Source organism: Lagenorhynchus albirostris, chromosome 2 (genome assembly GCF_949774975.1).
Source record: "Lagenorhynchus albirostris chromosome 2, mLagAlb1.1, whole genome shotgun sequence".
Taxonomy (NCBI): Eukaryota; Metazoa; Chordata; class Mammalia; order Artiodactyla; family Delphinidae; genus Lagenorhynchus; species Lagenorhynchus albirostris.
The window spans coordinates 162345142-162359124 of NC_083096.1; positions in this window are offsets into that span (position 1 = coordinate 162345142).

The window sequence follows — 13983 nt, forward strand, 5'->3', positions numbered from 1 at the left end:
ATGGAGGTTACAGAAATTAAGCCAAAAGAGGAGATAAAATGGAATAATAAAAAATATTGAAAGGAAGGCAGAAAAGAGAAAGAGGGAACAAAGAAAGATGGGACACATAGATAATGAATAAAAAACTGACAGACTTAAACATAACCATATCAATAATCACATTAAATATAAGTGGTCTGAACTCTACCAAAAAAGGGGCAGAGATTGTCAAATTGTATTTTTTTTTAATTTCAAAAGAATTATATGCTGCCTACAAGGAAACGTACTTTAAATATAAATACATAAATAGGTTAAACAAAAAAAGAAGGAAAATATATCATGCAAACACTAATTAAAGGGGAACTGGAATAGTTATATTAATATTAGACAATGTAAATGTCCGAGCAAAGAAGGGCATTTCATAATGAAAAAGGGGTCAGTTCTTCCAAAGGACATAACAGTCCCATATGTTTAAGCACCTAATAAAAAAGCGTAGAAATATATGAAGCAAAAACTGATAGAACTTTCAAGAGAAATAGACAAATCCACAACTACAGTCAGAGATTACAATACTCTCTTTCAATAATTAGTGGAACAAGTAGACCAATTGTCAATTAGGATATCTAAGATTTGAACAGCTCCATCAACCAACCTGACCTAAATGACAGTTATAAAACACTCCACCCAATAACAGCAGAATACATAGTCTTTTCAAGTGTATGTGGAACATTTATAAAGACAGAACATATTCTGGGCCATAAAACAGTAATAGAATTTTTGAATGCATTCAATGTCATACATGATACATACTCTGTCTATATTGGAATTTAATGAGAGAGGACACAAATCAATGACTTTAGCTTCTTTCACTGTAAAACCAGAGAAAGGAGAAAGTTTAAACCTAAAGCAAGAAAAAGAAAAGTAAAAATAAAATCAGGTTGGAAATCAGTAAAATAGAAAAGAGAGGGGTAGAAATTCAATAAAACCAGAAACTATTTTTTTTGGAAAAATATCAATAAAATTGATAAACATCTAGCCCAACCAATCAGGATAAAAAGAAAGATAAAACAAAGTTACAGTATTGCGAATGAGAGAGGTGATATCACTACAGGTTTTACAAACATTAAAGTGATATGAAAGGAATATCATGAATAACTTTATGCTGATAAACTCAATACCTTAGATGAAATAGACAAATTACTTAAAAGACAGATATATCAAAACGGACTCAAGAAAAGATAGATAACCTTAATAGCCGTCTATCAATAAAGGAAACTGAATTTGTAGTTAAATATCTTCCAGAATTTCCAGGAAATCTCCAGGCCCAAATGCCTTTACTGGAGAATTCTACATAGCATTCAGGAATGAAATAATACCGATTACACAAATCTCTCAGAGAACAGAAGAAGAGGAAATACTTTCAAACTCATTCTATGAAGCCAGTGTTTTTCCGATGCCAAAACCAGACCAAGACATTACAAGAAAAAACGAAACCAAAAACTACAGGTCAGTATTCCTCATGAACACAGATGCAAAAATTCTGAACAAAATTTTAACAATCAAATTCAACAATATAAAAAAGGAGTACATCATGACCAGCAGAGGTTTTTCCCAGGAATGCAAGGTTGCTCTAACAGTTGAAAATCAATGAATATAATTCACCATATTAATAAACCAAAAGGAAAAATTATATGATCAGAAAATTTTGATAAAATCAAACATTCATTTCTGATTAAAAATTCTATCAAAGATGAAATATGGGCATGTTCTCATCCTAATAAAGAGCATCTATGAAAAAACTTACATCTAGCATGGGACTTAATGATAAAAAACAGAATCCTTTCCACTTAAGATCAGGGAAAAAACAAAGATGTCAGGTCGCACCACTTCTGTTCAACATTATACTGGAGGTTCTAGCCAGTGCAATAAGACATGGAAAATTAATAAAAGGCTAGAGGGCATCCAGACTGGAAAAAAAGAAGTAAAACTCTCTTTATCCTCAGATGACATGATTAAGTAGAGAATCTGATAGAATCTACAAGAAAAAATAAATAAATAAAAGCTACTAAAATTCATGAGTTTGGCAAGGTTATAGGCTATGAGAGCAATATACAAAAAGCTGTATACTGGAAGTGGACAACTGGATAAAAAAATACCATTTACAATTGCACCAAAAATTAAAAATTATTTGAGATAAATCTGATAAAATATGTGCAAGTCTCATGCTCTGAAAACTACAAAATGTTGTTGAGAGAAATTAAAGAAGACCCAAATACTAAATGTGATCATGGGTTGGGAGACTCAATATTGTTAAGATGTCATTTCTCCCCAAATTGATCTATAGATTCAATGCATTCTCAACCAAAATACCAGGAGGATTTTTAATAGAAATGACAAATAGATTCTAAAACTCATGTGGAAATGTAAAAGATCTAGAATAGCAAACATGACTTAGAAAAAAAAAAAGTTGGAGGGCTAACACTACCTAACTTCATTACTTATTATAAAGCTACAGCAATAGCAAAAATGTGATGTTGTCATCAAAGTATAATAGATACATAGATCAATGGGACAAAACAGAGATTCCAGAAATAGACCCATAATATATGGACAATTGTTTTTTGATAAAAGTTCAGAGGTAATTAATTAGAGAAAGGAAATTTTTCAACAAAGGGTGTTGGAACATTTGGATATGCATATGCAACAAGCAACAAAAACAAAGATTCCATCCATACTTTTCCCCCTACGCAAAAATTAACTCAACATGGATTAGAGACCTAAATATAAAACTAAAACTATAAATCTAGAAGAAAACATGAGAAAAAAAACCCTTGTGGCCTTGGATCATGTAAACGTTTCTTAGACATGACATGAAAAGCATAGGGAAAAAAATAGTATATTGGATTATGTCAAAATGACAACTTCTCTCCTTTGAACTACACTGAAAAATGAAATGAAAAAAAATGAAAAAAATACGAGCCACAGACTGCAAGAAAATACTTGCAAAGCATATAAATTACAAAGGACTTTTACATATACTATTAAAAAAACTATCAAAACAGTAATAAGTAAATTAAATTAAATTAAAAAGCGGGCAAAAGATTTGAAGGGACATTTCACTAAATGAGACATATTGATGGCAAATAAGTACATGAAAGGATGTTCAATGTCATTAGCCATTAGGGAAATGTAAATTGAAACCACAATGAGCTACCATTACATACCCATTAGAATGGCCAAAATTAAAAGCACTGAATATACCAAGTGTTGAAGACGTGGAGCTACTAGAACTCTAATACAATGGGGTTAGGAATGTAAAATAATACAACTACTTTGGAAAAGTTTGGTGGTATATTAAAAAGTTAAACACACAGGCATACCTACCATTACGATCCATCCATCTCAGTAGTAGGTATTTATCCAAGAGAGAAGAAAGCATATATCTACACTGCACACAGATAGCAATAACAATTTTATTTTAACTAACTCAAACATAGAGACACTCAAATATCCATCAACAGGTAGATGGATAAAAAAAATGTGGTCTGTCTATACAACGGAACACGGTTCAGCAATAAAAAGGAATGAACTATTGCATACAACAACATGGATGAATCTCAAATACCTATGCTGAGTGAAAAAAGCCAGACAAAAAAAGAGCACATACTATATAATTTCATTTGTAGAAAACTCTAGAAAATAAAAGCTAATCTATCATCTATTTATCTATGTATCTATGTATCTATCTATCACAGAAAGCAGATGAGTGATTACCTGGGGACAGGGTGAGGCTGGGGGAGGGGAGGTAGTGGTACAAGGAAACTTTGGAGGTGATGGATATCATGTTGATTGCGGTGATAGTTTCAACGGTGCAGACGTGTCAACATTTATCAAATCGTACAGTTTAAATATGTGCAATTGATTGTATCAGTGATACCTCAGTATTAAAAATATGATTTTGTGATTCTACTTGTCTAAAGCTTGTTAGTAATCTGAAGCTGCTCCAGAGAGTACGCTCTGAACCCCACTCTAGCCCCTCCCCCCCACATCAGTGCTTGTCCTGGGCTGCTGCTGGAGTAGGAGCATTTGTTTCTGTCCCTCCCCTGTTCACGTGTTCTTTCTTTACTCCCACCTGCCCTTGCTATTCCACTGGAGTCTTTTTCCTAAATCCAGCCCGATCTATTGTACCCTTCCCCCAGACATGCCAGACCCTCAGTGTTCCTGAATTGTGCCCTGCACTGGCCCCCTCGTGCCTCCATACTGAACCCCATCTCTGCCTATTGAAATCCTACCACATGATTAAGGCCAAGGTCAAAGGCAGACCTTCCATGTAACTTCCTTCAATTTCCAAATGAAATGAATATTCTTCACCTCTGTTTCCAGTGCATTTTAAGTCTGTACTATAGCCACTATTACAGTCTGACTCATTATTGTTGGGGAGAAACTGCCCTTCGCTCCATGGTCCTTCTCAGCCCCCTCCATTCTCCCCAAGGAAGGAAGATATGCAGATCTGATTGGTCAGAGGCGGGACACTGATTGGGCCACGCTCACTAGTGGGCAGGGTCAGGGCATGGAAGGTGATGGTGCTGGACCAGCTCTCTCCTTTCACCTCTCGTCTCCGCCTGCCTGCAGCCAGGAGGAGTCAGCTCTGCAGACCCAGCCACGGTGAAGCCAGGGCAGGAGGAAGCATGAGGTCTCATGCAAGCCTCCCTTTGAACTCCGGGTTGGGTCTGGGGAAGAAAGCTGAGGGGCATCCCATGACTTCTTAATTCCAGATACTAGATCAAAATACCCAACATCCTGGCTGCCACAGAAATATTTTTAAGAATGAGGAATGTCTTTTGTGGACAAACTTTCCTCCAGGCTGAAAATAGCCAGCTTCTCCACTCTCTACCCCCCCACCCCTAGCCCTGGTGCTGGGCACCCAGAGACCAGGGTAGACAGTCTAGAGGATCATAAGGTACCTTTTTGGTTTTATTGTATTTTTTATTATGTGGTTTTGTGCGTGCGTGCGTGCGTGCGTGCGTGTGTGTGTGCGAGTTTGTGCTTTGAATCGGGCAATGCCACCAGGTGGTGGTTAGATGTTGTATCCATTTCACAGATGCAGAAACTGAGGCCCAAGGGAGGGGAGAGCTTTGTCCACATCTGCACAGTTAGGATGTGACGGTGGGGCCTAGCCCAGACCTGTCTGGCGCTGTTCGCCCTCTGCTGCGCTGCCCATGCTGTGCCAGCTTAGTCTGGGAGAGCAATTTGCCCTCTCTGGGCTCCCCAGGCAGATGGATTTGCTCAGGGAGAAGGCACATCCTTCACGTCAAACACAGAGGGTCAGGTCAGCCATACATGTGACTTGCACTGGGAGCCTCCTTGGAGTGAGGCTAGACATCCAGGAGGCCCTTAGGACCTCAACACTCTTGGGTTGAACCCCAGGGGAGTCCAAATCTCTTTCACGATTTCCGTGGATCCCTAGTGGCTTTTGTAGCTGTAGGTCCAGCTTCCGCCTCTGCCCCACATTACATTGTGATGCCTCTTCTAGATGGCCCCAGACTGCTCCACGCAAAGGCTTCGGACCTTCCTGATGATGGGGTTGGGAGGAGGCAGTTAGGCACCCCACCACCACCACCGTGTCAATCAGGGTTAGCGGTAGCCCCAAATTGATCAGGCCACCCCCTTGCTTAAAACCCTTCAATATCACCTGAAGAAACTTGAATGAACTCAGTCCTGCTGGCCAAGGCCACGAGCCCCGCAGGGTCTGGCTCCTCTCCTCCCCTCCTCATGCTCCCTCCTCATCACGCTCTGCCCCAGTGCCCTTCTTTCGTCCCTCTGACACCCTCCTTCCCACCCCAGGGCCTTTGCACATGCTGTTCCCGCTCCATAGATCACTCTGCCCTCAACTCTTCAGGTAACCAGCTCCTTCAGGTCTCAACTTAAATATCAGCTCCTAAGACCCACATCTGAGTTAGTCCCACTCATGATCCTCCCATGTTGCCTCCTGTACATGGCATGCTTGGCCCCATCCCGACACATTTGTCTGTATGACTGTTGCCATGTCCTTCAAGAGCTATGAGCCCCAGGAGGGTGGGTACTTTGTCTGACTTGTTTGTTTCTCCTCCCTGCACCCAGCACGTGCCTGTCACAAGTAGGTTCTCAGCAAAGGACCTGAATGAATAAGTGGAACCATGAGAATAGAAAAGGAGTAAAAAATAAAAATGCCCTTGTTTCTTTAAATAGAGGAGAAATAAAGAAATTACTCAGAGTGTTGTCAATTATTTTTATTTGTTGGGGCGGATGGCTTCTATTTTATTTTTTATTAACTCCTGCTGAGTAATCAGACTGGTAATCACAGTTCCGTCTCTGGTTTTTGCATCCCTGACCCTGGCCTCTGAGAAGAGGAACCATCTCATATTTAAGCAGTAGGAGAGCTGAAGTGCTCTCAGGGGAGCAGGCTCATGTTAGTGTGTAGGGTTTAATTACCCACACTGCTAATTAGATCAGAGAAGCCAACTGATCTCAGGGCAGAGCTGCTGTGGTCTCCCACTACAAGCAAGGAGGATGAGCCTTACCTGAAGCACTCTGCCTACCCTCATCTCCCCAGTCTCCGCTCCAAGACTTTCCCTGGAAAGCAGAACTGCGGCCGATACCTAGAGATAGAATCAGCCACCTGTGCCCCCAAGTCCTTCTCGAAGGAATTCAGAAGAGCCAGGGGCTTCCTGTATCTTCTCCTACATAGAAGGCAATATGGGGTAGTAGTACACGTTGGGGGGACAGCTGCGGCATCTCTAGATTGTCAGCCCCATCTGCTATCCTGGTGGGAACGAGATATGTCCCTAAGTAGAGAGGCAGAGTGGAATTGGCTCCCAGCCCAGTAGCCACCCTCTAGCAATGTCACCATGAAGCAAGGGTTCACTCACGGCCTTGGAGCAAGGGCTGCCACCAAGCAGAGCAGGCAGGGGGCTGGAAGGCCAAACCCTGAGAAGGAGACTCCTGAGTCCTGGTTTCCAAGCCCTCTTGGTGTCTTCTGAGACCTGGGAATCGGGATGCTGAGTGAGGGGCAGTGAAAGAACAGCTCGTGGATATGCAGGGATGGAGACCAGGAGGGGCGGGTTCCTGCTTCTCTGCCTTCCCCTCCAGCCACTGGGCAGAGTTCGTGATCCTCTTCCTTCTCCTCAGTTGTCATCATCAGCACTGTTGTCATTGCCATGACTGTCATCGTCACCATTGCAGTAGTTCATTTGATGTGTCAGCTTGGCTGGGCCATGGTCCCCAGATATTTGATCAAGCGCTAGTCTAGAAGATTGTTGATGAGATTTACATTTAAATCAGTGGACTCTGAGTAAAGAAGGTCAGCCTCCATAACGTGATGGGTCTCGTACAATCAGCTGGAGGCCTTGAGAGAAAGAAGACTGACCTTCTCCAAAGAGGAAGGAATCCTGCCAGCAGAGGGGCCTTCAGATCTGAGCTATGACATCAGCTCTTCCCCGGGTCTCCAGTCTGCCAGCCTGCCCTGCAGATCGTGGACTTGCCAGCCTCCACGACTCTGTGAGCTAAGCCCTTAAAATCTTTCTCTCTCTCTCTCTCTGTGCGCGCGTGTGTGTGTGTGCGCGCGCGCGCACACATACACACACACACACACACACACACACACACACTATTGGTTCTGTTTCTCTGGGGAACCCTGACTTAACACAACCATCATCACCATCATTGTCACAGTTGCCCTCGTTGAGTCCTGTGTGCACCAGGCACTGTGTGAAGTGCTTCTGACAAGACCTCATGACCTGCCCTCCTCCAACACCCCCAAAGGCAGGTACTATTATTCTCCCTTTGCAGAGGAGGAAATGCAGTTCAGGGAGGTGAGATGGGGGACCCAGAGATGGGCCCAGGCCCCCACGCTCCAGCACAGAGCTCTCTCCCCCAGGACCTCCCTCTGGGGGTGCACAGAGGTCGACCACCCAACAGCCCCACCTCAGGAGGACTGTTGGGGACAGCGACTCAGAGGAGCTGGGACACATTCCTCGGCGGGGGGAGGGGTGCGGGAGGGTCAACAAGGCCCCGGGCCGGGCCCTGTGAACGCAGCTCAGAGTCTCTGCCTCCGTTGGGGCCCAGCCTCTGGCTTCACCTCTGTTTCCTTCCCTGTAACTACCCACCTGGTCTGACCCCTGCTGAGGCTCCCACCCCAACCTTCCCCCGACCTCCACTCAGATATGCCCCTGCAGCCACCGTCAGGACCTTCTCCTCTGTCACCCCAAGTGACACCCCCATCCCAGACCTGGGACTTCACCAGATAGCTCGCCAGAAGCCAAGCTCACCCCGCCCCCTCAATGGGAGATTGGATGGCAGCCGTCTCCCCAGGCTCTCCCAGCCCAGCAAGTGTGGCCAGAGTGATGGGTGGACCCCTTCTGCCCCCAAAAAGGGCGATGGCCCCATTAATAGAGGTCCTTGTTTGAACACTCTCTTGCTTCTCCCGCTGAATGGCTTCTTCTACTTTAAGGAGATAAAAATGGACATGGATGAGACAGGGCAGAGAAAATCAATAAGAAATAAAAGTTAACATGGGAGCAAATGTGTTGTTTCAATCACAGAAGGAATTGAGGAGGTGTCTGAGGACTGAGATGCGCCAGTGACACACCTAAGGGCCTGTGAGCCTGGGGGAGACTCAGCCTTGGGGGTGTGTTGGTCAGGGTGGGGATGAGTGTGAGTGTGGGTACGGGTGTGTGTGGGGGGTGGAGAGTGGGCTCAGGGACTCTACCCACTGCCCACTGGGTCCAGGGTCTCCTCAGGAGCCCCTCACAAGCCGAGGCAGTGGTGGAAGGAACTGAATCAGAAGCCCATGTGTCCTCCAGCACCTGTCTCAATGTATTCATTCATCTGGTCAGTAGGCATCTATTGAGCACCTGCTATATGCCAGGTCAGCATAGCACAATGGTTAAGAGTGTGAGCTCTGGGATCTGACTGCCTGGGCTCACATCTCATCTCTGCCATTTGCAAGCTGTGTGTCCCAGGGCAAGTGACTCAGCCTCTCTGTGCCTCAGTTTTCTCATTTGCCCAAAAAAAAAAAAAAGTGATGTTAATATTAGTACTAATCTTACAGGAATGTGATAAGAATTGAGGGAGATGATTCATGCAAACTGTTTAGATCCATGTCTGCACATGGTGAGCCCTTGATACATTTAGCAATTTTTCGTATTGTCACAGGCCCTGCACTGAACAAACCAGCCTCAATCCCTCCCCTCTTGGAGCACACCTATGGGTTAGGGACCATGAACTTCATTTTAACAGATGAATAAATTGCATTTTGAGAAACTTGAAAAGGTTGGATAGGTCTTACTGTCTTACCCAAGGTCACAGCTAATCAGTGTCAGAGAAGGGATTTGAGTCCAAGTCTGTCTCTATCAGTTATAACTGTGTTTAACTGTAAGTAACAGGGACTTTGTCTAACAGTGGCTTGTTTTTCTCACCTGAAAAAAGGTCCAGATGTGGGTGACCACTGGCCCTGGTTCAGCTGTTCAACATGCCACACAGGACCCAGGTTCTTTCTGCTCTGCCATCTTTAGTATATGTGGCTTCTTATCCTTCAGTTGGTAGCCTCATGGTCATGAAATGACTGCTGTAGCTCCAGCCAGACATCATGTCTGGATAGCAGGCAGGAGGAAGGTTTCAGGCAAAGAGCAAGAGAGTTGTATCAACTGAGACTGTCTCTTTTATTTAGAAAAAGAATTCTTTCCTAGAAGCCTCATCTAGGATTTGCTTCTATTTCATTGGGTGGAAGATAGCAACTCCTAGACCAATTATTGGCCAAGGAGATGAGATCACCATAGCTGGTTTAGGCCAATCAAAACCATTCCTCAGAGGTGAGCTGGGAACACCCTCTCTGGTTACAAGGGATCCCTGCCTCTGCCGGCCACAGTCTGAGCAGATGAGGGTATACTGGTGAGTGATGAATGGGGTCAGACATACAGTCTAACCGTGGGACACGCTGCCAGCCTGACATTCTTTACCCCTCAGTCAACGTGCAACGAAGCCCCGGACTGGGCCAGGCCTGAAGCCAGGGGCTGGGGCTGCAGAGTGATTTTGAGCTGTGCCTCTGCCCTCAGGTTGCTCGCAGTCGGATGGGGGAGGCAGATGGACAATTGGGTGGTTCCATTCTGGGTGGTCAGTTGCATGAGGATGGGCACGTGGGGCTGTGGGAGCTCAGGGCAGGCAGGGCAGGCCTCCCTTGAGAAGGGCCATCGCTGCAGAGACCTGGAGGCCCCGGGGGAGGTGATCAGTGAAGGGGGGCTCTCAGGGCAGAGGGACTGGCTTGTGCAAAGGCCCGGGAGAGAGTAGGGGAGAGACACAAGTTAGCAGGGTGGCAAGTGGGTCTGTGTGGCCAGAGGCAGGTCGTGGCGGGTGACGAAGGATTGAGACGATGAAGGGGGCAGTGGGGGCTGGGTCCCAAGGGGCCTCAGGGGCTGCGAGAAGGGACTTGACCTTGACCCCGAGTGCAGTGGGAGCCCCGGGGGACAGGAAACCCTGGAAAGATTTGGTGGGATGTGCATTTTAGAAAGATCATGCGGCTGCTGTCTGGAGGGTGGGCTGGGGAGGGGGAGGACATGAAGTGAACAGATTAGTAGTGGTTTTGTGCTAATACTTCATTAATTAAGTGTCCTAAATACTTTGAAACCTGGGCATTTAATGTAGATTTACAGGGACAGTTTAGGTTTATACGACCAGTTATCATGCATTAAGTATAGAAAATGCCAGTTGGTTCTCGTAGAAAATGTTCTTGAAGCGTAAAAAGAGACCTCTGTGAACTTGAATTTCCCTCGTGTGGAGGTTGAGCACTGATGGGATTGTGGGGCTGTCACTCCTCATCTCAGGTCTCCTCTTGGGGACCGTGGTGTCACTTGCCCCCCACCCCTGGTGGTTATTTAATCAGATGCAGACGGGCTCCAGGAGGTGCAGAGTTAGTGCTGAAGATGCCGCGGTGGGCGGGTCCAGGGCAGCCGGAGAGCAGAGCGCGCGGGGCAGCAGGGGCGGTGGAAGTGCCCAGGACGGGAGTCTGGAGCCCTGGGTTCTGGTCTGAGGCTTGGCACTGCCTGGCCTGTGACCTTGGGGTGCTCATCCCACCTCTGTGCATTTTCAACTCCGGAGCTCAGAATGAGGAGGGGCATGGCTGGTGGTCTGGAGTCCCTGCCGGCTCTGACATTTGCTGGATCTGGTCCCGAGTGAGTGTAGGGGTGACCGATTGGTTCCCATTGGCTGATGGACACTGTGGCCGTGACTTCCCGATACGTCGTCCTCTGTCACACACACACCCTGAAGTCCTGGGGACTCTGCTTTCATGATTCTGAAAGGGTCACAGCTCCTGGTGACCTCCAAGTGGGGTCAGGCCCAAGCTGCAGTGCAGTTTGGACGGAAGGGAAATGAGAGCTGCAAGACTCAAGCCTGCGCTGGAGGAGACCCTGGCCTGGGGGGACGCAAGATGCCAGCATCCAGGAGAACTCTGAGCATGTCCAGAGCCACAGTGGATACTGGGAACTAGGGGGAGGAGTTCCTAGGGTTGTCTGTTCAAATCCCCCCACTGATTTCCAGTGGGGGCTCTGCACAAGGTCACACAGCCTCCTGATGACAGGTGGGAGAGCAGGAGCTGTCACCATCTGTCAGAGGAGTGACCCTCAGAACCGCTTGACGGTGTCGGTCTGGCTCATGCCAGTGTCTCCCTCTCCCAATCCTTGGCCTCCTGGCACCTCCACCCAGTTCCCAGGTGCTCCCTGTGGCTTCCTCCCATTGTACCTGATTTTGCCCAAGAGTCCTGGGAAAGGCTACTGCGGGACAGCCAGGTCTTGGAGTCCAAGAAGGAAGGCTCTTCCCAGGAATGCCACTTTGCCTGAATAGTTGGCAGGCCAGATGTGCCAGGGAATTGACAGCCCCTGGCAGCAGCTCTCAGTCAACGACTCTCCAGGGTTGGGGTATAAATGCCCCAGCTCCCTCACCCTTCAGGTGGGATAATCCTTAGGCTGGATTGGACCATCTGCCAGGGTCCCCTGGGGATTAACTCCAGGAGCCCGCAGTGGCAGCTGGTTTAACCGTGCTCCCTTCTCTTCCTTGTCTCACTTCCTGGCACCTCTAGCAGAGCTGCCTCACCTCCTAAATAAATACTTGCCCTAGTATCCTCCTCTCAAGTTCTGCTTCTGGGGGAATCCAATCTAGGACAGTGAAAACCAGACAAGGAACACAAGCACGTGATGATAAACGCTACCAAAAATAAGGCAGGGCGAGGGTTCAGAGAGCCCTTGGAGGGAGGGCTGTATTTGAGACAGTGTTCAGGGCAGGCTCTCGGGGGATGCATATTTGAGTAGAGACCCGAATAAAGTGAGAAACTGAGACAGTGGAGATGCTGGGGCAGGGTGGGGGGCACTGCAGGTCGAAGGGAGAGCGAGGGGCAGGTGTGGTGTATTTGAGGAGGAGCAAAGAGCCCAGTGACCGGGGCAGGTGGGCAGGTGGGCAGGGGAGAAGGTGACGGGTGGGAGCATAGTACTGCAGGGCTTGTAGGTGGTGCCAGGGACCTGAGAGTCTAGTCCAGGCCTGTGGAATGTAAGGGACTCAGGGGCCTCCTTGTCCAGAGGGTGACCTGCATGGAGAAGAGTCCAATCCTTGCAGCTCTGTCTCTGTCTCTGCCCCCTTGGCTGCTGTCTCTGCTCAGGCATCCTCTAAGCCTTGGTTTCCTCTGCTGAAAATGGAGATAATGACACCCCCCGGCAGAGCTGCTGCGAGGGTGAGAGAAGGGTGCATCACACAGCCCATAGGCACTGATTCCATAGGAATTGAGAGGTAATGGGTCAAAAGGGTCAAGTTCATCCATCAGGCGTCCATGTAAAGGTGATACCCACAGCCCCAGGAAATGTCATTTCCCACATATGTCACAGGAGCGAAGGACACGGGATAGGAGTCAGGTGGAAATGAGTGCAAATCCTACCTGCTCCTGGGACCACCCACTTAGCCCCCTGAGCCTCCGTTTCTCATTTGTAATATAGCATCATCATAGTTCCTCCTTGGAGGTATCACATGGAGGATTACATGATATCATGTACAAAAAGTAGGTATAGCTACTGCTTGACATTTACCGTATGTAGCTCCCGGAGGGTGGGGCTAGGTCAGCTGTGTTCACTGATGCACTGTCCCTCCTAGAGCATTGCCTGGACAGATCACCATGCCTTGTGTTCTCAGCTGAGCCCGGGGCCCCCCTCGGGGCAAGGGCTGAGAGGTGTCTGATGTATCTGTACTTCCTCCAGTTTCCAATCCTGTTCTTTCTGTGATCTCCATCATCCCCCCAATCTCTAGATGTGGCCTGTGAACCGCTGGAGATCATCACCTCCGGCCCTCTGTCTGCTCAGGCTGCTCCAAATTCTGGCCATTGGGAGGAGTTTCCTTCCTTGCAGTTTTTCAGGGATACTCCTGAGTGGGGCTGAAATGCTGCAGAAATCCACGTCCACAAATGTGCAGAGTATCAGGTGGAAGCATCTAGCAATCAGGACTTAGCGGCTCTCCGTCATTTGACTGGTCATTGGGAGCCTCACGTAGGGTCACTGGCGTGGGTGAAGGGAACGGGGGCAGTGAAGGAGCAGGTGCTGGGAGAGTATGAACTGCTTGCACAGGCAACCTACTTATGCTTTCAAGGTCTACTGGAGTATGAACTTGAACACACAATTTCTATTTGGTGACGACTTACTGTCATGCATGTCCAACTTTATGGCTCAGTGGATCAGATAACACCTGCCTCACCATGGGATTAAAATGTCTTATGGTCACCTGATGCTCTGTGTAGGATATTTTTGGAAGGATGCAAAGATCTACTCCAGTACCCTGGGGCTCTGGGCTGCTGGGACTTGCAGCAGGTTCCGTAGCTACTCCATCTGTCACAGGCAATTTGGGGAATCATCAGAGGTTTGGTCATGAGGCCTTAGCCACACAGCAGCCTAGACTTTCTGCAGAGTCTTTTTTGCCCTGGACCCTACTCAAAATCAG